Below are 25,008 nucleotides of genomic sequence, written 5' to 3'. Positions count from 1 at the left end.
ACAGGTCAAAGCAAAACCAAGATGAGATGCCTCCCAGGTGGCCCCAAGGGGACCATGGCTCCCTTCTCTGTCCCCCGGTTCATGACTGCCTTTTAATTTTAATGTGTTCTTCATCTACATTCCTCATTCTTGTCCAGCTGATGACATCCCATCTACTGAGCACATGAAGTGGACTTCCCAAAGAAGTAAGTTCCACCACCAAACAACAGGCTTTGGTTTCTGCACCCTCCTGCAGATGGTAGCAAGCGTGGAAGGTACTCACTCCCTTCCCTGAGGTTCCACGGCTGCTACACAAGGCAAAGTCTGCAGGAAGGTGTGAGAGAGTGTGGATGCTCTTCAGTACCAAGTCTGACAAGCTCAACAAACACACAACGCCTTCAGCAGCAATACTTACACAACACTTTATTAGGACTAAACAAAGGAGAAGCCAGGCGCAGTGGCTCATGCCTGTAAGCTCAAAATTTAGGAGGCTAAGGCGGGAGGACTGCTTGAGCCCAGGAGTTCAAGACCTGCCTGGGCAACACAGTGAGACCTTGTCTCTGCAATAAAAGTAAAATTAGCCAAGCATGGTGACCCATGACTGCGGTCCTAGCTACTTGGGAAGCTGAGGCAGAAGAATCGCTTAAGCCTGGGAATTGGAGGTTGCAGTGAGCTATGATCGTGCCACTGCACTCCAGTCTGGGTGACAGAACAAGACACTGTCTCTAAAAACAAAAACAAAGAAAAGAGAACTCAAGAGTGTTGACCATGATGCAGCTTTATATATCGGCCACAACGCCAAGGACATGCATCCAGAGAGGAGGTTGGTTCAGCAAAGAGTCGCTTTGCACAGAGGAAGTCATGCTTTGAAAGCACACCCTGTCTCCACACACATGGAAACACACTCCCCACCAGGAGCAAGCCCGGAGCAGAGCGACCCTGGAGATCCTGACCCCACGTGTGCACCCACACACATGGGATGGGGCCAGCACCGGCCCTGCCAGCTCTCTCCTTGGCTAAACACACCTCCATTCCTGGTTCCTCTCTAAACAGAACCTTCCTAGATAAGGGAGGGCCTCCCTAGATGAGGAAGAACCTTCCCGGATGAGGTCTGGAAGTACAAACACAGGTCTTAAGCGAGTGATCACATCCCATGCTGGCCCTGCCCTGGCTTCTTCTACACACATGTGAGGACACACACATTTCACATGCAGACCCACACATTTCACAGGTGAGCACATGCACACATGGACACACGCACTTCACACACAGATGCATTTTACGCCCAGACAAGCACATGCCACATGGACATACACATTCCACACAGGGCTCCCATGGGCCCCAGTTCAGCAAGTTGTGGTCATTCACTGTTCACAGTACCCGAGACAACACCTTAGATACACACACAACCATCCTCAAAAACAGAGATGCCATGAGTGCACTTTATATAAAACATTACACCCCTTTTACTTTTTGGAGTTTTTATGAGGGTAAAATACACATAAGAATGGCCATTAATAGCCGGGCTTGGTGGTTCAGCCTATAATCCCGCGCCTTTGGGAGGCTGAGGTGAGTGGATTGCCTGAGCCCGCGGGTTCGAGACCCACCTGGGCAGGCGAGACCTCATCTTTACAATAAAATCAAAAAATTAGCCGGGTGTGGTAGCACGTGCCTGTAATTCTGGCTACTTGGAAGGCTGAAGCGGAAGGATCGCCGGAGTCCAGCAGGTTGAGGCTGCGGTGGCCGGGAGCGGCTACTACACTCCAGTCTGGGTGACAGAGTGAGACTCCAACTCAAAAAAAAAAAAAAAGAATGGCAATCATTAATACAACAAACAATAACAGATGCTGGCAAGGATTTGGAGAAAAAGAAACACTTCTATACTGCTGGTGGGAATGCAAACTAGTGCAACCTCTTTGGAAAACAGTGTGGCAATTTCTCAAAGAACTAGAAATTGACCTTTCATATGACCCAGCAATCCCCCTATTGGGGATATACCCAGAGGAACTCAAATCATTCTATATAAAAGATGCCTGCACACGTATGTTTATTGCAGCACTATTCACAACAGCAAAAACATGGAGCCAGCCATGCTGCCCATCAAAACTAGACTGGCTAAAAAAATGTGGTACATATACACACTGGAATATTATGCAGCCATAAAGAAGGACAGACCTATGAACTTTGTAGCAACTTGGAGGGATTTAGAGTCTATGATACTCAGTGACTATCACAAAAACAAAGAACAGAGTACCATATGTTCTCACTCATAAGCGGACCTTGAACAATTATCATAATACTATAAGGGACTGGCAGTAGTGGGAAACTGCCAGGGGAGGGGGTGGGATTGGCAGTTGAGGGAAACTGCTGGGGGGTGGGGAGCACACCTCATCAACAAGGGTATCTGCACAATGAATCTTTGTATACCTAACTATGAATCGTACCTCATATCTTTAAAATAAAAAAGTTTTTTTAGACTTATTAAAATCCCCCCTCAAAAAAAAAAATACACATAACAAACCTCCTGCCTGAGCCAGGCAGACACGCTCCCGACCTTCCACACTGGCCGCTGCCTGAGCTACACCATTCACTCTAGTTTGGGGTTTTCTATCCATTTTTAAAGCATGTCCCTCTTAGTGCACTTTGGCACCTCTTTTCTCTTCCTCTCTCAATTGGAAAACATATCAACTGTAAAAGCACACCTGTTCCTTGTCACTCCTTTGAGTCTCCAGGGCTGGGCCTGCCCCAACTCTAGCGATGCTATGGAAGGAATAGGTGTGGCCACGGGAACGTGTCCCTTCACACCGCCCTCCAGACCCTTAGCCACAGGAAGCACCGCTGGCGGTGGCGCTGGGACCCCCAGCTGGCCTGCCACACTGACCATGGCCTCCTGCCTCTGCCTCCTGACCTTCCGTTCCTACAAAGTGGCCCCAAGGATCAAATCCCTCCTGAAAAGAGAAATTCCCTTCCCCACGCTCTCTCTGCAAGACGCTCTTCTTGCCTGACTTCTCTCCCTAAGTACTTAAACTAAGGATTTCTCCCTTTTCGGTCTCTCTATGTTTTGTTTCCTAAAGGTCATTCCTTATTTCTGTAAATAATAAATGTAATTCATTTAATTCCATGAACATCCAGGGTTTTCTGACCAATGAGCCTCTCTGGGCTTCTAACAGAAAGTTAGACAGTCTCACTTGGGGCCTGGTGTCTACACGCTTTGCCGGGCTTTGTTGGACACGCAAGCCCGCTGCAAGCACACAGGCAGGGTACTAACTCTGCACAACTGCTGAAGTTGTGGGCCCATCTGCAGTCAAGGTGGTGTTATCACACTCTGAGCTCTTGAAAATAGGGGCCTCCTCTCCATATTACCTGGGAGTGGGAAGAAAATGAAAGAACAGGTAATTGCAAACATCACATCTATCAATGACATCTCTGGTTAAACTTCAGGCTGACAGGGAAGAGGGAAAGGGAGGCAAGGGAAAGAGGGAAGGAGATGGCACTTTTTTTTAAAGGTTAAGGAAAGGTAAAAGTTCCACACTATTAAAATTATATAGGAGAGAAAACTTGAGATTCATCATTCAGATTAAAAATTTTTAAAAAGATGATGTCCATGAAACTACCCTCATTCTAAGCAGTCTTAGGAATACAGCATATCTCCTCCCAATCCCCAAAATGGCACCACCAGGATCACCATTTAGAGACATTTTAATGAACAACTGTCTACACAGTATTGTGTAAGGACTTTTATTTTTCAACTCTTTACCAAGATTATTTTCTTTCTAATGGATACATTAAGAGAGCTTATGAGAGTTCAACCAGGGAAGGTGGTTCACACCTATAATCCCAGCACTTTGGGAGGCCAAGGCAGGACAAGTGCTTGAACCCAGAAGTTTGAGACCAGCCTGGGCAACATAGCGAGTCTCTACAAAAAAATCAAAACATGAGCCAGGCATGGTGGCACACACCTGTAATCTCAGCTACCTGGGAGCCTGAGGCAGAAGGATTTCCTGAGCCTAGGAGGTCAGGGCTGCTTGAGCCATGATTGTGCCATTGCACTCCAGCCTGGGTGACAGTGTGGTTCTGGGTCAAACAAAAAAAGAGAGAGAGAGTTCAACTTCTGAAGATTCTCCAGTTTTGGTCCCTAAATTGTGGCCATATCTCAGCTGCACATACTTCCCATGATGTTACTGCATCCTTCTCTTCACTGGAAAATCCCTGCCAAGGGCATTTGGAACCTGTAACACTCACGTTCTCACCTGGACAGCTCTCCCGGCACTGTCTGCTCACACCACCACCCTGTGACTAGGACCGGTCCCCGGTCCTGAGCAGGACCCATGCTCAGTCCCTCCAGAGGTGCCCTCGTGGGTTCCACTCCAGGGACTCAGGCTGTGCCAGGAGAGAAAGGTAGAAACTCAAAAGCACCAGAGCAAGCCCAACCCATAACTCTCTCATCTTAGTGTCACAAGCCCAGGTCAGTGCGGGTGGACACGTGGGCGCGCCTCACAATTGCAGATGTCAGAAGGATCTCTGGAGTGACGCAGCACATCCATGGTCACACATGGGCTAGTCCAGTCACCTGGGTTATGATGACTAGAGGTCTCACGCACGCTTCACTCCTCAAATATCATCTATACCCGTAAGACTAGTGAAGGAAGCAGGCTGTAGAGACGTCCACACAGGCCAAAGTATGCACTGAAACTGATCTACTGGAAAGACAGATTATATAAACTCTGTGTCTTGGTATTCTGTTTTATAAAACTTAAAGTGTTTCAAAGTATGTTATCTCAGGTTTGGCAAAACAGAACAAAGGCAAGCAAGAAAGAAAAACATCCAGTTGGGTAAAAGCCTATCAGCTATATATCACTGCTTCCTTTTTTCAGGGGATTATGAAGCTGGTAACATAGGGAATGAGAGGACGCATGGACCTGTCTCTCTCGATAGTCCTGGGGACAAGAAGGAGAACTGGCTGGATTTGACACACTGTCAGCTGGGAGCTGACCTGACATGCCTGCCCAGGAGCGGTGACTCCTGGGTCCGTAAGGAGGAAGGTCTCAGAAGCTGCTTTAGTGTCTGTTCTCCCGTGACCCCCAATTATCAATATCAGCAACCTACATGGGGTGATGGGACTAGACAAGCTTGTCAGACCAGGGCTGGCGCTCAGCCAGGAGGAAGAGCCAAAACCTTCCCCAACAGGACAGAGATTGAAAAGTTTTCGACAAGATGAAACAAAGACTCAAAACGAACAAGATGAAATCCCAGAAGGAAAATCAAAGTGCAAGAACAGAAAGGGCAGGCTTTAGAGCTGAGTCATGAAAAAAGACCCCAGGCTCCTAGGGGACCACAAGTTCAGCCTGAGTCGCACAGATCAAATGAAAGCATCTTCCACCGCAGCCGGGAAAGTGAGGGGAAAGCTGGGGCTGGGTGAGGGTCCTCTCTTGTCCACACAGCAGGCCCATAACCCCAGTGGCGGGGGCAAACCCCATCCTGGCTCCGAATCACATGCGAAGGAACAACAAACGCCTGCGAGCGTGACGAGGCCAGGCCTAGGGAGTGAGGTTTCTGGAAACCAGGTAGTATGAGAATCTGGACTGTGGGAATCTGAACTGTCCCACCTAAAGCAGAGGGGCTGGCGGGCTGAACCACCATACATCCCAACCTATACTCGGTGTGTCCTAAACAAATGAACGAAAGTCAGTTCATTCAGGTAGCCCTGCCGGCTGTATGTGAGAAAGGCCGGTCATGAAGAGGGGCCCTCCCTGGTAGGAATGGCCAAGGCCAGCGCCTAGACTAAGTTCCAGCCTTTTGGGGGAGTGGTTGGCACATTTGTTGAAGGGGAAGGGAGGGGAAGTAGAGGAAGGAAGAAAAAAGGAGAGAGGAAGGGAGGGAGGGAACAAACAAAAGAGAGAGAGAGAGAGAAAACTCTCTGGGAGAGTCTACTTGCCACCAGGATTGAGGAGGACTGGGTCAAGATGAGGAGGAGGAGGAGAAGCAGGAGTCCACGATACCTGGATTCCAGGGGAGGACAAAAAAAGAAACGCTCAGCAGAGAAACCCCAGCCTTAAGCAGAGTAAGCCCCCTGGATGGAGGGGTGTGGGCAGAGGCAGGACGGCACCTCCCAGGAGTTCCCTGGGGACAGACCTTCTGCATGTTCACGAGGTCGGCTGGGTCTGCCTCTGACTCTAAGGTTCCAGGTATCCTGTGAAGTAATAACAACCGTGACCAGAAACGAGTAGCGTGCATCATACACGCTCTTCTATATCGCTAATTTTTTTTTTTGTTCAATTCATTGTGACTCAGTTGGTTTTTCACAAGTAGGTTTATGCGATACGACGTGGAAACACACTTCCTTTTTTTAAAAAAAATGGCTTTGTCCTTTCTTGATTTACACCTTTAAAAACAGCAAGCAATTATTTCACTCTGAAGACCATTTATGCAGCGATGGCTCCGTGTAACCCTGGGGTTGGAGCGGGGGATGTTTCAAGTTTGGAGAAAGGGTGTTTTTAATAGGAAGAATGTCATTTATCATCCTCCCAGGTCACAGGGCCTCCCTTAGAACTGGGCAACCACAGGCAGTGTGTGTGTGGCACAGCCACACGTGTTTGCCTCTCTTTTCACGCTTTTCATAATTTCCTAACTTCCCATTCTTTTGGCTAAAACAGAAAACAAAACAAAACAGAAACGCCTTGACCACACGATGCCAAGCACAAAACAACGAACATCTCTGTGTAACGGTGAGTCTCTCTCCTCCTCCTACACACACATCAGAGCCCTTCCCATGAGGCCCCCGGTCACGGCCTACCACTGCCCACCGTCTCTGCGTGGTGAGTGCACGGGCAGGTTTTTAACAGACTGACTTCTTTCTGTCACCAACACATCCTTTGGTCTCACCAGCTTCTCACCCCAGCTAGCTGGATTGTGAACACCAACTGGGAATTGTGATGTGAGAATAAACAAGTCTAAAAGGAGATTATGAGCCAGGAACATCTGTGGTGACATCCAAGTGGCACTGTGAGCACGGTTTCCCCAACCCTACCACACTCCTAGGTCGTGATTTTACATCACTGACATTAACAGCAGAGCCTCACGCGTGCGGGAATGATCAGGTCACCCAGGGGGACCAGTCCCATGCCAAGGAGGGGTGGTGATGTACAAACAGCATGGCACCCACCTCAGGCAGCATCCCAGCTCGCCAGAGACCACCTGTGAAATTCCAGGAGCGCCAGCCTTGTCGGGAGATGGGAGACAAGCAGACTCACTGTCCGTGTGACCCTGTGGCCACCAAGGTGATAAGGGACATGGCAACACTGGGCCGCTGCACAGAGAAGGTGGGAGACAAGCACTGGGCCCTGCACAAACCAGTAGTTACCCTTAGGAGTGGCTGGGTTTGCAAACACCGCCTGCACACAACATTCCCTAACCAGAGAGACACCCACTAGGAACTGTAGTAAACACGTGCCACTTCCTGGATCCACAGGGTGGCAGGAACACCCACACACTGCGCATTCCTGACCTACCATTCCCAGCATGTCTGGGCCAGTGGTGCTGTGTGGGGTTTTCGGTCTCTGTATTGACTGGCTTACCGTTTTGAGAATCGAGACACAATACCAAGACTGCAGGCGTCGCTGAGGCCAGGACTGAAAACCTTCTGGGTGCATTTTACTAAGTGAAACTTGTTCTATTTTTTGTAACCTAATTTTTTTTTCCTTAGAACAAAGACTTCTGGCTACTCGGAAGGCTGAGGCAGAAGGATCGCTGAAGCCCAGCAGGTAGAGGCTGCGGTGGCCAGGAGCGGCCACCGCACTCCAGTCTGGGCGACCGAGTGAGACTCCAACTCAAAACAAACAAACAAACAAACAAACAAACAAAGACTTCTCCACAATGGGAAAAAAAAAAAAAATCTAAGAACTGAAGGTCACTGTCCCATTTTGTAGATGAGAAAATGGAGGCAAAAAAGCTTATCAAAGGCTGGCAGGTGGTGATGAATTCAAATGTGTCTGTCTTAGCCCACACCCCATGCCATATACATGGTGCAGAAGGCCCGAGACCCCAGGATGCGAGCCCAGGAGGATGGAAGGAAGGAGACCACCCAGTAGGTGGAGAAGATGGGAAGAGACATCACTTGGTGGGCAAGGATGACACAAGGGAACCTCTGGGGAGGGCTGCAAGGCTTTGAAGGAAAAACCGGAGACCACGTGGGATCATGTCTATAATCCCAGGACGTTGGGGGACGGAGGCAGGAGGACCATCTGAGCCCAGGAGTTCAAGACCAGCCTAGGCAACACAGCAAGAATGTTTCTACAAAAAAAAAAAAAAAAAAATCAGCCAGACATGGTTGCAAGTACCTCTTAGTCCCAGCTACTCAGGAGACTGAGGGAAGAGGATCACATATGCACAGAAGTTGGAGGCTGCAGGGACCTATGATTGTGCCACTGCATTCCCTCAAATGGTAGATGGAGCTCAGGTTGACAGACTGGATGTTCAAAGGGGCTGAGTCCCCCCCATTTCAACTGCTATTATTACGAGAGAGTCACATCCCTCCTTCTCTTCCTTCTTTCCAGATGTCCCCCTTTATTGAAAGAGAAAAAATCCACAAAACTAACTCCACAGGAGTGGATGAGGGGGGTGGCGAAAAAACAGACAACTAAGATGTAAATGAAAACTGCTTATACCCAAGCCACACTAGTGATCTGAGCCCTACAGGGTGCACACTCATAACCCCCCTCCCATGGTAAACTTCCAAAGTACTTCAAGCCTGAAGAACTCTCCCAATTAAGAGTCACTATATTAAAAAAAAAATTTTTTTAAAGATTTCAGCAGTTAGTTTTAACTTTCATGCATTTCTAGTAACTTTTATAACAAAGATGACTAGGTACCCACAAAACTGTACTTGACGCCAAGATCGCCACAGTTTTAGACAGAAGATTCTTCCACGATCATTTTTCACCCATCTTGAAAGAAGAAAACTGATTGCCAAAAAGACACAGGGAAGAACAAAGGTGATGTGTCTGAGACAAGTAAGAGAAATTAGTCATCAAGATTTCATCAAAACTTGGGAGTCACTAAGACAACTGAAATGCACGAAATTAAGAAACAGAAAACTACAGAGGTGTCTGGGGAAAAAAACAGTCCCTGGAAAGATATTTGAGTGAAGAGACTCTTAGTAACATACAAACAGTGACTGCTGATGACATGGGTGAAGAGGCATCAGTCAGCTTAAAACGAGGTGCAGGGGCTTTGTTCTCCTAAGAAGTGCTGGGATACCAGGGGGAAAGCACTTGAGAAGCGTTCTAGCTATAATGTGCATGGGCTTCTCCCTTGAAAAACAAGGTACCGGGTTTTCTTGGCAAGGGGGCAGAGAAACACTGAAATACGCTGCCATGGCTGGCCTGGCCGGGAAGTTCTCCTGCTGGAAAAACAAAAAGGTAACCAAGAGCCAAAGACAAGCCTAGGACCTCAGAGGGACACAAGGGACACAGAAAAGCCTGTGGACACTTGACTTCTGGCTGCTGGCAGGAGGTGTTTTATGGAATCAGGACATCACGAGCCCTTGCAAAAGTATGTAGAGTGAGGAGAACGAGCTCCCCAAGCACCCCGCACACCAGGACCACAGGCCGTGACAGTGATACCTTCTGAAAGGAGCAGCCCTTGTTTTTTTGTAGAATAGTAAGACACTATTTCTAATAGTCCAATTTAGTCTGATGGCCAGAAAAGAAATGATTTAAAGCTGTCTCTATCATGCAATCTAAAGTATTTTTTAAAATCACATCTGAATGATAAGAAAATGCCGCAACTAGAGTAATGTAGAACTGAATGATGATATTAGACATTTTTAAATAAACAAACATATGCTTTATACCCCAGGATGCTTGTCCTACTTTTTCTGTATGATTGAGTGCACAAGTTCTCATTTTAAATGATAATTAATCTATTAACATAAACAACTTGCAAAACTGTGACTTATTTGCGTTAATAGAAAATTATGTAACTACCTTAGCACTCTGGAAGCCATCTTTTGATGTCAGAAGAAAAACAACAGTCATAAAGAAGAACAAAATCAGGGTCTTGACAGCAACTTGGATGCAGCTGAAGCCCACCATCCTAAGTGAACTATCACAGAAACAAAGAACGTCATGAATACTGCATGTTCTCACTCCTACATGGGCTCTGGTCACTAGTCACATTAGCACAAGGATGGGACTGGCAGTCGCTGGGCACTGCTAGGGGAGGGAAGGAGAGAAGCAGGAGGGTGGGGGGCACGTGACAATACAAAGGGTACCTGGTCCACTACCAGGGGGAGAGAGGGTCACCCAGAAGCCCAAACTTCACCTGCACGCAGCCTACTTATGCAGTAAATCCTCACCTGTATCCCACAACTCTATAACAAATAAACAAAACAAAGTTCGAAATTAAATACAGAATTTGGGGCTAGACAAATTATCCATGCTACTTTTTTTAGTCGGTGAGTAAAAAGTCAACATTTTAAAGGTTAATCAAGTACATCTAGCTTCCATGACAGCTTTCAATGAAATAGTAGTTTATCCCACCACACGACAAAACCACATTCTAGAAATCTAGAATTAACTAGCTGCTTCTTTGTTGACTCAGCCATAAAGAAGTGTCACTCAGGTTTGTTTAGTTCTTTTTTCTTCCATCAAATCCATGCTAATGTGAACAAAATTCCAGTCTATGTTCATGGCTACTATACATCTTATTCAGCCTCCTCCACGCCCAAATCCTAGGGCCAAACTGAAATGCATCTATTTAAGAACAAGTAAACAAATTCAGAAAATGTAACAATTGTTTTTTAAAAACCTTTTATAAGCCATACCGATTAAATAGTAATGAACACTTCCATTTATAAATTCATGCCAAACTAGTAAAAAAAAAAAAAAAGAGAAAGAAAAAGAAAAATACCAACACATATCTTTCCTTGGATGACCCAACCACTGATCCAGATGCAACCAGCATGAAGAAAGTCAATGGGATCTTAAGAACACAAGTTGAGGTAGGTGCCAGAAGGAGGGTCCTCACAGCACTCTTGGGGTTCAGAATGTCAATACAGAAGTACGGAGTAAGGAACAGAGCAGGATGGCTTAGCATAGAATACTAGTTTTGCATTAGCTCTCTGCAGGGATGGAAGCCTAGAATCTCCCATCAGGCATTGCAAAGAATGCACTTAAATCACCTGTGTTTCCTCTCCCTCCTAGTGTTTTAAGAGGTAGAGAGGGGAGGAGTCAGCCTGGGAAAGACAAGGAACACTGAACGCTTTCTCCAACATAGAAATGATTAATATACACAGAAACTAGCACTTCATATGGTTTAAGAGTTTTTCTGTTACAATGCACAGTTATCTAAAACCACAAATTCCATACATTTTACACAAAGAGGTTGGAATGACCCTTTTATTTTAAAAAGTCAGGATCACTTATTAGTAGAGTCTTCGGATTTAAAGTCTGGCACATGTTTGACCTGTTGAACAAAGGCCATTTCATAACACAAGCGGTCTGTGTTCTCTGTAACAGAGGAAGACAGTGGCTTTCCCCAGAGCAGCGGCCTCAGGCGCCCTGGCGGCTCCTGCAATGTACACAAGCCACCACTAGATGGCACCTGCACTCAACTTATAATCCTCCCCGGCGCCCTGGCACTTCGTGTGTGGTCCCTGAGTTTTAGGACCAGGATGGGAGAGTCATCTGCTTTTGACCAACAGGTATTTATTGACAAAAGACGTACACCAACAACTCGCTTTACAAGGTTCTCAATACATCAATACAGATGTGCATATTTCTTTTGAAACACAGCTGGGTCCATATAGCAATGTATCCTTTTCATGAAAACATTTCAAAGGTCTTAGGGTATCTTGCATTTCAGTTTGCATATTCACTAATATTTGCAGAGGCTAGAAATGCAGAGGGCTTTAAATTAATCATATACTTGTATTTGAGGCAAAAATTGGTTTAATCAAAATAGGTATCTACATGCACCGGATTTGGGATGTTATTCAGCCACCATGTCCAACTTCAAAAATGTCCATCTTTTCAGAATTGTGTTCGACTTAAAGAGTTAGCAATTGACTTAAAATATTTTAGTGATTAAGTAATTGGTTTGAAAATGGTTTCCAGTAGGTAAACGCTGGCTTCAAAGTAGTTCCTCTCACAGTTAAAGCACGGGTATGCACTAACGGCTGAAGGAACATTCAGGAAAAAGCATCTCATCTCTCAGACGGTCCATCAACGTTCTGCCGCCTCTAGATTCAAGGTCTGGAAGTTTGAGTTTCAGGCTCAGGGCCGACCTGACACTATGTGATGGGAAATCCACTCGCCCAGTTAACCCAGCTCTGGGTCCACTCATTCAACACTGGTCCTTTGTGGACACCACCTGCATGAGGAGACCCGTCACTCGCCCTGCCAGGGCGGCAAGTTGGAAAACCAACAATAATCACTTAAGAGTGTGGGTAAGAAAGGCATAAACTGGAAACCATTAAGACAGCTGGTTCAGAGTTTGGTCTCCCCTCGGGGCCACTCCAAGGGTAGGAAGTGCTTCTCCCACCAACAGACACATCCCCTGGGGCAATCAGCACCATGAGGGTGACACTCTCCTGAAACTAGCTCTTTTTTTCCACACACCCACCTTAGCAAACCAAGGCAGGAGGACCAAGTTAGAAGGGCCTAGAGCAGCCAGGGAACTCAGGACTCAGGGTGAGCAACTGAGATGGGAGAGGGAGACACACAGAAGGATGGACAGAGGGACAGACAGACTACTTCCCAAGAGACTGACTTAGAGGAGGGGAGAAGGGAGAACTCGACAAGGTCCAAGTCTGAGCCCCTGCTGGGTTAAAGCCTAAAAAAGAAAAAGGTTGACTGTATTCCAAGTTCTTCTACAAACAGAACTTAAAAAGTTATCGTCACTCTTTGGGCATTATCATGTGTGTCTTCTGGTAACCTGGATGGAAGGGTTCTGGGAACGGCTGTTTCCAAGTACTTGCTGTATAGAATGTGCCCCCTAGAGGTCCACACAGCTATAACTTCACTGTCTCAGGAGGCTAAATAAAGAAGGCAAACACCCCATCCTGCCCCAAACCATCTTCAGGTCCTGAAGAGTTCGGAGCCCGTAATTAGCTAAGCGTGAATTTCAAGGCCATGAGCGGAGCCCTAAGCCAACAGCACACCCTCCTCACATGCTTCCAACATCTTCTGAACATGTGGCGGGCTCTGAAGAGACAGCCAGAGAACCAGCATTTCTGAGCACTTGCTTCATGGAGGCAATTTCTAGACAACGACAATTGCACATGCATGGGGGTGGCGGGGAGGTCTTCCTCATTCCTGCAGGTGGGATGGCTTCTTTGAAGGTAAACTGTATGTGCACAGGCCTCATCCGTCATCTTGATCAATACCTGTTAATCTGTTCACACTGCATGGCTATGAGTCCTCCCGAACTCATGCTGTGAATAAGATACACCCGGGCTGTCCCTGCAGCATTGACTTGTGGAGGGGACACAAGGGCAAACCTGCCAAGAAGGCACCGCTGGGCTGAGGTGCACTGTGACCTCCTGACCAGGAGGTGTCCAGGGTGGGGCCCTCCCCTTCACCCTCCTGTAAAGTCAAGGTCCAAGGATACTTCCTTGTCATCCAAGCTGTCCTGCAGCAGAGGACCCAGAATGTGTCACCATGTCCCCTCTGTTATCCTTATAAGAGGCTGAACCATGGGCCAGGTGGCCCAGCAGAGACCCCGGCTAGCCAAGGCCCCTGGAGGGAGAGAGGCAGCCCCTCCCCCTACAGAAACACTGCAGATTACTTACAGGCGATCATGGCCCAAAATTGGGACATGAGCCTGAGAGGCCATAGCAGGCCTGCATGTCCACGCTCTTGTTACCGAAACAAGCCTCTCATGATCCGCGATGGTTGAGGTCTGACATCATATGTGGCTTCTTCCTTCTGACCTAAGGAGTGCCTGTATCAGGCCACCGGGTCTCTGTTGCCCTGAAGTTCCACTCTCTACTTCTCTCAAATGCCCAAATGCCAGCGGCTCACAGCCTGTACCTTCTGGGGCCAAACACAGTCAACCATGGCGGTGCAGAGCTGAAGCCATGGGGCTGAGAGCGCAGTAACCTGAACAGAAGGACCCACTCCTGTGCACAACATCCTGCCTGCTGGGCCAAGTCACCTGGTGGTTACCAGACTGAAAATTGCCAGATGCGTCAGGGTTGCAGCTCTCCTGGGCTCCTTTTCTGTGCTGTGTGCCCCAAGTGCCTCCTTACACATGTGCAGTCACACATGTGCAGCCACACACACTGCCATGCGCACATGCTGCCACACGATATACAAGTATATGCCACCACACATGTGCAGACACCACCATGCACATGCCATACACACTCACATACCACTACACACATGCACCCACGGCCACATGCATGCACATGCTCTCACACACAGGAACATATACATACAGCACAGGTGTGCAGACACATATGCTCAGGCACATGTGCAGTGCACACACGCAGCCACACACAAGCACATGTCACCGCATGCATGAACAAAGGCAAACATACAACACAGGCGTGTGCTCATGAATGACACAAAGGACCGAGTTCTGAGAGCCTCACACACGACCTTCCAGCCAGTCTAGAATGTAAATCGATGAGCCCTCACTTCTTTAAAGGGAGAAAACAGCGTGTGTTTCGAGGCTACTTTTAAAGCCAAAAAGCACCGAATGAGCGTCCCTACCGCACACGCACCCAGGTAGGTGAGTCGCAGGGTCCCTTGTTGTTTCTGTGAACAGTGTGTACGGCCAGGCATGGGAACTGGAAGATAGGCTGCAGGTGACGAGACACTTCTGTTTTTAACATCTGGGAAGGTGGCACCAGCCTTGCAATCATCACAAGTGTGTGAGTGTGCGTGTGGGCGTGAGATGCACATGTGTGAGCTATGTGAGCTCTGACCACAAGTGTGCCATGGCCCATGAACAAGTGTGCAGAGACTCATGGAGACACTGACCTCCCAGTGGTCACCATGGCATGCCAGGGAGATGTGACCAGCTGGCAGGCATGGGCCCCTCTGCAAGGCAGGCTGGGCGGGACTCCTCTCCCCTCCACCGCGAACACCAGCTGGGCACTTAGTGGTCCCTGAACGAACGGCCAGAAAGGAGCCAACCCTGTGGCCTGAGCAGAGCACCCGGTCAAACAGGTGGCTCCATGCCACCATTGCATGACTCCGTGACCACAGGGGGCCCGCAGAATACCCAGGACTTCACGTGAGACCCCACACCTGCCAACATAAGCCTCGAGGTGACACGGCAACCCCTCATTCCACCCAGCACCTCGTGCACTCAGATCAGCTATGAGTGTATGTGTGCGTGAGTGTGTGCTGTGTGAGAATATGAGCGTGGAGTATGTAAGTGGGTGTGTGAGTGTGAGTATGCAGGGGTGTGAATATGAAGATGTGAATATGTGAATGTATGTGGGACCGGGAGGGTACACAGCACAAATATGAGTTGTGTACCCAAGTTTGTGCATGTCTGTGTGTCCGTGAGTGGGTATATGTGTGTGAGTGTGCTGTGAGTTTGAGTATGTGAGTATATGGGGGGTGTGAGTGGGCTGAGTGTGTGCGCCATGTATGTGCATATGGAGTGTGTAAGTGGGTGTGAATATGTGAGTGTGTGTGTGTGTGTGTGTGTGTGTGAGCATGGCTGTGAGTATGAGAGGGGAGGCGTGGTGATGAGAATGTGAGTGGGGGGTGTGAGAGTGCATGTGAGTTACATATGTGCCCAAGTTTGTGCACGTGTGCGTGTGTGTGAGCATGGGGTGTGTGTTCACATATCTACATGTGTGAGTGGGAGAGGGGCCCGTCCCCAGCAGACAGGGGAGCTTGAGGCCGTGGGAGACCCCACCACTGTAGCAGGCGGCTGGGTCTGGGCAGCCCTGCCTTCACTCCTTGCAGGGCATCAGGCAGGCACAGGACAGGCAGATGTGCACTGCCCTCAAACACACCTGATCAACTGGCTTCCCCAGAACAAGGCAGTGACACAGCCAGAGGTACAGCTTCCAGGGACTAGGGCCTGCCAAAGCATTGGCCACAGGGCACACGAGGTGGCACAGCCGAGGCATGAAGAGCAGGTGTCACAGGCCTGTTTCTCACCCAGGAGTGGGCACGACACCTCACCTACATCAAAAGTTATGGGTTGGGCAGAAATTTCAGTATGCACATAAAAGACTGCAAAATGGCCTACAGTCTACACTGCAAGCAAACAGAAACCAGCTCAACATCTGAATTAAAATGATGCAGTAGAAATCTGCTGGTCTGCACCTGAAAGCTGCTGCCAGGTGAACCGGGGTGTGGGGTCTGCCTGCATGGGGGCAGCCCTCTGTGCTCCCTGGGACCATCATGCAGCCCTGGGACTTCCTCCCCAGTCTGCCCTCCTGAGCTGGACAGAAGAGCCTGCAGAGACAGGACAGGGCAAGGGCCCGGGATCACCCCTGTGTCTCGGCCCATGGGACTGCAGCAGGGCCTGCCTCTCTGAACACCATTTATTGCACAAGTAGAGGGGAACTGATATGATTCAGTGTTAGGCTATTGCAAGGGTCAAAGGGGTTGACACGTGTGGTCAGGACATGGCCTGTCCCAGGCACTTGGACACGTGTGGTCAGGACATGGCCTGTCCCAGGCACTTGGTGCCATCCAAGTGCCTGGGATAGGCCATGTCCTAACCAGGAAGAACTCCAGAGCTGGGACCTGGCACCAACCTGGTGCTGGAAACGCAAGCCTGGTGCACACGGAGTGCCTCACCTGCCACTCCATCCTGAGCTGCTGTGGCTTTTCATGGCGATTCTGTATCCACCCACCCCCCACTCCTCCCCATCCCCCGTCCCAGGGGACAGCTGGCAAGACGGTTTTGGCTGTCACAACTGGAGCTGAGTGCTGAAGGCAACAGGAGAGTGGAGACCAGAGATGCTGTGAATGTCCAGCACCACCGGAGAGTGAACAGGACACCCCTCCACAGCATGCTCCAGGCCAGCATCAGAAGAGCCATGTCGAGCCCTGGGTGAGAGCATGGTGTCATTCGAATCCGCCTGGGATAATTCAGGTGGACCTGCACAGACCAGGATGCTCAGAAAAAGCCTGGACAGGCACAGGTGGGGTTCAGGCTCTGAAAAAGGACACCGAGGACCCCACGAGCATGAAGCACACCTGGGCACAGCTAGCAGGAGCAGCAGGATACCAGCACGGAGAAGGAAATGTGTGTGGAGCCTTCTGGAACATCCGTCACGCATGTGTATGTTGATGCCGAAGCCTTTTCACTTTCTAGACGCTGGGTTCTGTTGTGTCCTGACAGTGGTGTCTAGCTCATCTGGGTATCACAGTGAAGCATTCATCATTACAGAGACTCCCACAGTCATAATCCCTCAGCATTCTTACAGAAGGTCCCAATGTTAGTCTGTGACTCAATTAAAACCTGCACGATGAATGCACATGTTGTCTCAAAGGTGGAGCCATCGCCACATCCAGCCTGCACAGCAGCGTGTCCTTCCCCATTTGTCTATCGGGGTCAAGGACGCTTCTGCATCACCCGAAGTCCCACCTGAGCATCCATGGTTCTGTGGCCAACTCCACAGCTCAGGGATCGGTCTAGAAGGGGCAGCTTCCACTCCCACTGACCAGTGCCACGCTCTGACATCCATCCCTGGCACCAAGTATCTGCCAAGAGGTGTGCTGAAGTCTCGGCAGGCCTCAGATGGATGGCCTTCTTCAGGGTAGCTCTGATGGCACAGGACAGTCCTCTGTGGCCTCCGATCTGACCTCTCCTTCAGAGGACTTCACCAGCCTGCAAAAGCCTATGCCTTCCAGACCACACGGTACCCAATTCCATGATTTCCTTACCACCATGGAGCACCCACCTGGCTTTGTACTCTGAAGCCTTATAATTCTTCGATTTACCTAATTTTTCTTCTTTTTTTTTAGACTGGAAAATATAGTTTATTTAGAAAGCAAATTAGAGAGAGAGTGAGTGGGTGAGGAGATTTACCTCCCCAAGGTAGAGGAGGGGGCCAAAGCTAGGAAACATGGCAGCCATAGCTCAAAGAGCCAAGTGGACATACCAGAGTTTAACAAAGCAGTGGCTAATTCTTCTTCTTAAAAACACCACCACAAAGTCTGTGACAACAGCTTTCACATCCCACCCACTTCTTCCCTCCCTGAGCTTGGCCTTCGTGGTTCTGCTGTCCTGTCTCTGTGTCATCGAGGGTTCTAGGGTGTCACTTTTTTGTAGACTTGAGAGCTGTAAAATTCCCAGTAGTCAATAGAATGATCCTGTTTGTCACGATCACAGCAGGGACTCCCCATGGATACCCCGGGTGGTCCAGGAGTGCAGCCTCATACCTCTCAGAGGCAGTGACAGGAGCAGCCCCTCTTGCATAACGTGAGGGGACAGTCGTGTGGCCGTACCCGGCAACATGTCCCCCACCAAGCGAAAAGGGATTTGGAGCCTTAGAGGGATAACACTGGTGGAAGAACACACACTTTATATTAACATCTTTAATCATGCCTAACAATGACCTTCCTACTGTTACTGGAATGCTGAGTTAGTAACAACAGAATTATTGCTTCTTCAGGTGAACGAAAGGATCCCTCACCAAAAAGCCACTACAGGCTGGGGTACATGCAAGCCCAGGACAGTGGCTGCCAGCTCAGGCCTGTTCTGACACTAACACACTAGAGGCCCACCAGGAGTTCCAGTCAGGGTGAGACCAGCCACAGGGAAAACCAAAAATCAAGAAGAACTGTACGGCTCTGGTATAACTCATAAGGTGATGACTTGGAAGAGCTCAGGAGGCAAAATCACCTGAAGATGGAAGGTGTAGACACTTGCTATCCCAGTCAGGATACCGACTACACACGGCTCCCCAGGAAGTGTCAGATGCTGCCACCATGAAACCAGAGGAGAAGGTGTAAGGAGAGGCCTCTCAGAATCTGACTAGTGTGAATGCTTTCGTGCCAATACTTTTCTGTTAACCCATTAATTCACATAAAACAACTTCTACAAAGCTGTCCTTGGACTTCCAGTAAAGTACCACCACAGTGGACAAATTTTTTCATATAAAAGTTTTTTTTGTTTTTTGGGTTTTTTTTTTTGAGTCAAGGTCTCACTCCGTTGCCCAGGTTGGAGTACAGTGGCACAATCAAGGCTCACCACAGCCTCCACTTCCTGGGTGCAGGTGATCCTTCTGCCTCAGCCTCCTGAGTAGCTAAGACTACAGGTGTACCACCACACCCAGCTAATTTAGATAGATAGATACATACATACATACATACATACATACATAGAGATGAGGCCTTACTATATTGCCCAGGTTGGTCTCAAGCTCCTGGCCTCAAGTGATCCTCCCACCTCAGCCTCCCAAGTGCTACGATTACAGGTGTGAGCCACTGTACCCAGCTCTATGAAATAATTCATGTCAACTGTTAGCCCTCTATCTCCTGAACCCTTTGAACGACAGTCACCACAAAAGTTGGGACTCAACAAACTGTTAAAAGCACTGCTAAATTGAGACTCAAACTGACATCCTATTATCCCTTCATAAGCAAGTCAAAGATACATAAATTATAAGTTATACTTTCAGAGAAATATACAATAAATAACTTGATACAATCTGTATCTCTAAGACAAGCAAATACACAGCCAGAGTGGACGAACACCAAGAAAAAAGGTGAAACTTTTCTACACGTCTTTGTTCCTTACACGTCCTCTGCATAGGTGTGTTCTGTTAATTTATAAAAACTCTTTCTTTAGAGACCAGGAATACTAGTGTAGAGCTCTGATTGGCAAATTTTCATTCTCAAGTATAGTGACAAAAATTTCATGGTCAGAAATAATTAAAATATATTATCAAAATTAATAAGATTCTATTTCTTCACCCCACCTTCAAAAAGACTCCAGGAAATGCTACCCACTGTCACAGCTAATTTGCCAACCAAAATTAAAAAGGAAAAATTCTAAAAAGTCCAATGTTGAAGTTAACATAAAGTTAATTTTGCAAAAAAAAGAAAGAAAGAAAACAAGCACTTAAATTTCACCTAACTAAAGCACAATAAGGTGGGTGGACCAGACTACATCAAATATTACACCAAACATACACACCGTGGTCAGTCTCAAAGACAACTCATAGCATCGGTGCTGGGCTTTCTGAACCTGCTCCTTCAGCCTTCAGCTTAACCCTCCTTGTAGGTGGAATGGTCGGAAAACTGAGAAGGGGTATTTCCCAGAGGGTCTCACTATTTGGGCACCAGGTGAGATACAGAGAGGGAAGGCTCTGGGCTATGCCGCTGGCAGGTACGAAGAGGGAAGCAGAAGGGGCTCCACAGCTGGGTGCCTTCTCCAGGTCCCTGGTTGTCACCAAATAACAGCAACACTGAGAGTTTCCTGACTGGGCTTCTTGATTCTTGGGTCGCAGCTGCAGGTATTCCTTTGCCTGCTTGCTAGGGTCCATGGAGCAGTTCTGGCCAACAGTGGCTTCTTCCTTTAGGCACAAAGATAACAGCTCCCCAAGCTGGGCTGACTGTGTAATGTTCTGGAAGCCACTGGAGGAGGCCCCGCCCAAGACAGGCTGCCAAGCCCACCCAACAGTTTCACAACATCCTATATCCCCTGCCTTCCTGCTGAAGTACCCAGAGCGGTTTCTACTCCAGCACCAAACCCTAACAGTTTGTAAAACTGACTTGCAAGGGAGGATGGCGGGAAGGACCGTGACTTTTAAAAACTCTGACTTATTTTGAGAGGATGGAAATCTTTCCCTTGCAAATTTATTTTTTGAATCAAAGAAAAGAAACCATTCCCTTGTAGGTGACTTGCAAGTCAGACAAAGTGGAAGACACATTTTCAACACAAGCTTCAGGATTCTTCCTCGCCTGCCAATGTTTCTCATGTATTAAAAATATATTGTGCAAAACACATTCAATCAGCAAAAATCTCCCAGGAGAGTTTTTTAAGATTTCAGGGTATAGCCAAATAAACACATCAAAGGGCAAACACCCACACATTCAACTTTTCAACTAAATACACAGAGGTATCATTTTTTTTCTTCCAGCGTATCAGTGAGAAGAACTTGTGGGTCCTCAAAGGATACAAAACTTTCAGATATCAAAAAAAGAGAAAAGAACAGCTAGAATTCTAATGCAGCCTTGCCACTATGAATCACTTCGTTTTTAGAAGCTGCTTTCTTGTTTGTTTGTTTTTTTTCTTTGAGTTGGAGTCTCACTCTGTCGCCCAGACTGGAGTGCAGTGGCTGCTCCCGGCCACCACAGCCTCAACCTGCTGGGCCCCGGCGATCCTTCCGCCTCAGCCTTCCGAGTAGCCAGAATTACAGGCATGCACTACCACGCCCGGCTGATTTTTTGATTTATTGTAGAGATGAGGTCTCGCTGCCCAGGCGGGTCTCGAACCCGCGGGCTCAGGCAATCTGCTCACCTCAGCCTCCCAAAGGCGCGGGATTACAGGCTGAGCCACCAAGCCCGGCTAGAAGCTGCTTTCTGAAAAGCAACTCAAATCCCTCAGGCCAGCATTGTCCCACACAATGTCCTCCAGCAATGGAAACATTCTATAAATCTGCCCTGAGCCACACACAGCCTCTTGTGGTATGGGCTTCTCCACAGAACAGGGCAACTTGGATATGACATTGGCCATTATGGATAAAAACACACGTTCTGCCACCTTCCTGACACACCTGGGACAGTGTCTGATGGCACGTCAGTCCGCTCCATTCTGATTCTAGATGAATCTTCTCCAAAATACAAATATTAACAGGGTTCCACACAACACCACACATCCAAGACAAGAAAACTTCCAAAGAGTTAAGCAGGCTAGGCACTGCTTCATCCAAAATTTTCTTTTTTTTTTTCAAGGCTGAGTCTTACTCTGTTGCCCAGGCTAGAGTGCAGTGGCACCATCATGGCTCACTGCAGCCTTGACCTCCTGGGTTCAGGTGATCCTTCTACCTCAGCCTCTCAAGTACCCATACATGACTAATTTTTTTTTTTTTAAATCTGTAGAGGCAAGGTCTTGTTATGTTGCCCAGGCTGGTCTCAAACTCCTGGCCTCAAGCAATTCTCCTACCTTGGCCTCCCAAAGTGCTGGGATTTCAGGCATGAGCCACCATACCCAGCCTCAACCAAACATTTCTTAACCAACAGTAATTCTAAACTTGAATTCTTTTTTTTTTTTTTGAGTTAGAGTCTCACTCTGTCACTCAGACTGGAGTGCAGTGACACACTCCCGGCCACCGCAGCCTTGACCTGCTGGGCTCCGGTGACCCTTCCACCTCAGCTTTCCAAGTAGCTGAAACTACAGGCGCGCGCTACCATGCCCGGCTAGTTTTTGATTTATTGTAGAGACGAGGTCTCACCAAGTTGCCCAGGTGGGTCTCGAACCCACAGGCTCAGGCAATCCAATCACCTCGGCCTCCCAAAGTGCTGGGATTACAGGCTGAGCCATCGAGCCTGGCCTTGAATTCTTAATGTACAATTACTGATATCAGAGTTAACACACACAAGACACCATTCCACAACACTCATAAAACTACAACAAAGGTCCTAAGAGAGAGTAAAATTACAACTATTAAACACTAACACTGACTTAATATACTGAAAGGATGGAAAATTAGAAGTGTTGACAATACTAAAAATAAATTTATGAAATACAAAACACAAAGTACCAAACTCAACAAGTTCTAAAATTACATCCTGGCTATGGAAAAGACCCAGAAGACCCAAAACCTAGCCTTGACTTTAGGCAGTAAGGAGATAGCATCTGAAAGCCTATTCCATCTCTCCTGCATAAAACAGTTTTTTAAAAAATATAAATTTAATATATCACTTTTTATTATCAAATACTTCGATAAGAAAACTAGCTAAGCACATAGGTCATCTTAACCTTAAAATAATCTTAAAACAAACATGTCTGGACCTCTAAAGGAGCCAAGCCCAAGATTATCCCAGATAGCAAAGTATGTTGTCTCCAAGCCTGCGTGGCATGCTCCAGATTTTTTAATTACCTCAGCAAAATGCAAGAGCAGCCTTGACACCACCATGTCGAGTGGGAAACAGCAGCATGGTTGCAGCCAAATGTCAGCAATTATTTTTGGAAGAAGCAACACGAATGATTCACTGTTCCCTGATGGGGGTGCATTCCTGAGTCTGGGACCAAGACCAGCCAAAGTCACCATACTCATCACTGCCTGCACTTTCCAGGGGGATACTCCAGAGGAAGGATGCCCTTATTCCTCACTGGGATGGCAGCAACGGAGTGCCCAAAGGGATGTCCCGGAGATACTCCAGAGGAAGGATGCCCTCGTTCCTCACAGAGGATGCAGGGGATGAAATGCCCAAAGGGACGTTCAGAGAGACACTCCAGAGGAAAGATGTACTCAGTTCTCACTGGGGATGGAAGGGATGGAGTGCCCAAAGAGACATTCCTGGAGAGGAAGGACTGAAAACAGCCTGACCCTGAGTAGACCACTCCGGCCCAAGGCCTATGTCCCCATCCTGGGAGGGCCATTCCTGCTCTTGGAGTCAGTCCTACCGGACAGAGGCAACCCTGCACACAGCTTCCACTCACTAGAGACCAGACAGGAGTCTCACACTCACAAGCCCACATGGCGATCTGTAGGTTCAGTCTTGGAAAAGAGTGACCACAGAGTGTCAAGTGGTCTCCTCCTGACACCAATAATTGCTGAATTAACGGGGAAGAGACACAAGGGTTGGGGGACAAAGACAGGGCCACTGGTTTGGAGAAGCAGAAGTCGAGTCTGTTGTAAAGATGTAGGCCCACATGAGAAAGGTGACATACGGCCCCTGGGAGAGCTTTGTCCCTCCAGCCTCAAGGTTGTCAAAACACAATTTTAGGCTAGGGTCGCATTTAAGTAACTCATATCCCTAAGAGCTGTGGGTTTCCTGTCCAGTCTTTTTTCTCCCAATGTCCTGGGAGACCACACTGAGTGAGGTGTCCTCCCTCTCCACCTCGCGGTTCCTGAGACCTGTCATAACTTTCCACGCTGCCATTGTTAGGCGAGAGGCCGGCACACCACTGTAGCCCTCCATGAGCACTGCTCTGAGAGTCTCTGTGCTTCTTAGATACAAAATACCATGTTTTTCTTACATGAAGAACTGGAAAGCCTATTCAAGGGCAAAAACAAAGTGCTACTATTTACAAATTTGATGTGCTTTTTAAAATATCATACGACATATTCAGATCAAAGGAAAATGTTTTCTGTGCTGTGTCTTTAAAGTTGACCAAACTCTCCCCCAGCCTCTGTTACTAACCCAATCCCAACCCTGCCAAAAACAATAAAAAAGATCAAGTACTCGAAGTAGAATTGAGTAGCTAAATCTTACTACTACAGGACTTTATCATTATCTAGACATTACACATATCTAATATTCATATACACACAGTGTATTTATGTCAGTGTGTATGTTAAGTTTAAATTCTGGATAAATAATGGCCAGCATGATGGCTCGTGCCTGTTATCCTAACACCTTGGGAAGTCAAGGAAGGAGGATTGCTTGAGTCCAGGAGTATGAGACTGACCAGCCTGGGCAGCATAGCAAGACCTTATCTTTATAAAAAATAAAATACTGACAGGTCCCTAAGTTCTAGACATTTTGACTAGAAATACAGTCAGTCTCCTTCCCTGGTGGATGATAAGCTCTCTTGCTGTAAGAAGAAAATATTATTCATCTTTAATGCCTGGTAGCACCATGGCCAATAACGTTTTTGTCAGATCAATTAATCAAGCCATCAAAAGAAAGACATGATGACTAAGGAAATGAAAAGATCCAAGTATCCTAGGCAATCATGTTATGAAAGTCAACTAAACTCACTTTGTGCTACTGCATTAATAAGATAAAGTAACATGTTTCTAAAAAGTTATGACTTGTGTCATAACTGATCCAACTTTATCCTCTCAATACTTCAGCTCACCTTCACTCTCACTCCTGAGCTCTCTGGTCCCCCATGACTTCATCCCATAGAAACTGATTTTTTTGCTAA

At 47.7% G+C, this 25,008-nt stretch overlaps 1 protein-coding gene across 1 annotated transcript in view; it reads right to left on the bottom strand.

Annotated features, from left to right (window-relative positions):
• ZNF516 (zinc finger protein 516) overlaps positions 1–25,008 on the bottom strand; it is a 75,986-nt gene that overhangs the window by 25,229 nt on the left and 25,749 nt on the right. The gene's annotated exons all lie outside the window — the stretch shown is intronic.

The sequence above is a fragment of the Carlito syrichta genome, unplaced genomic scaffold (assembly GCF_000164805.1).
Source record: "Carlito syrichta isolate Samal-C Ts95f unplaced genomic scaffold, Tarsius_syrichta-2.0.1 Scaffold304739, whole genome shotgun sequence".
In the NCBI taxonomy this organism is placed as follows: domain Eukaryota; kingdom Metazoa; phylum Chordata; class Mammalia; order Primates; family Tarsiidae; genus Carlito; species Carlito syrichta.
Note: the sequence above shows the minus strand (reverse complement) of the source record. Positions and strands in the feature narration are given on the sequence as shown.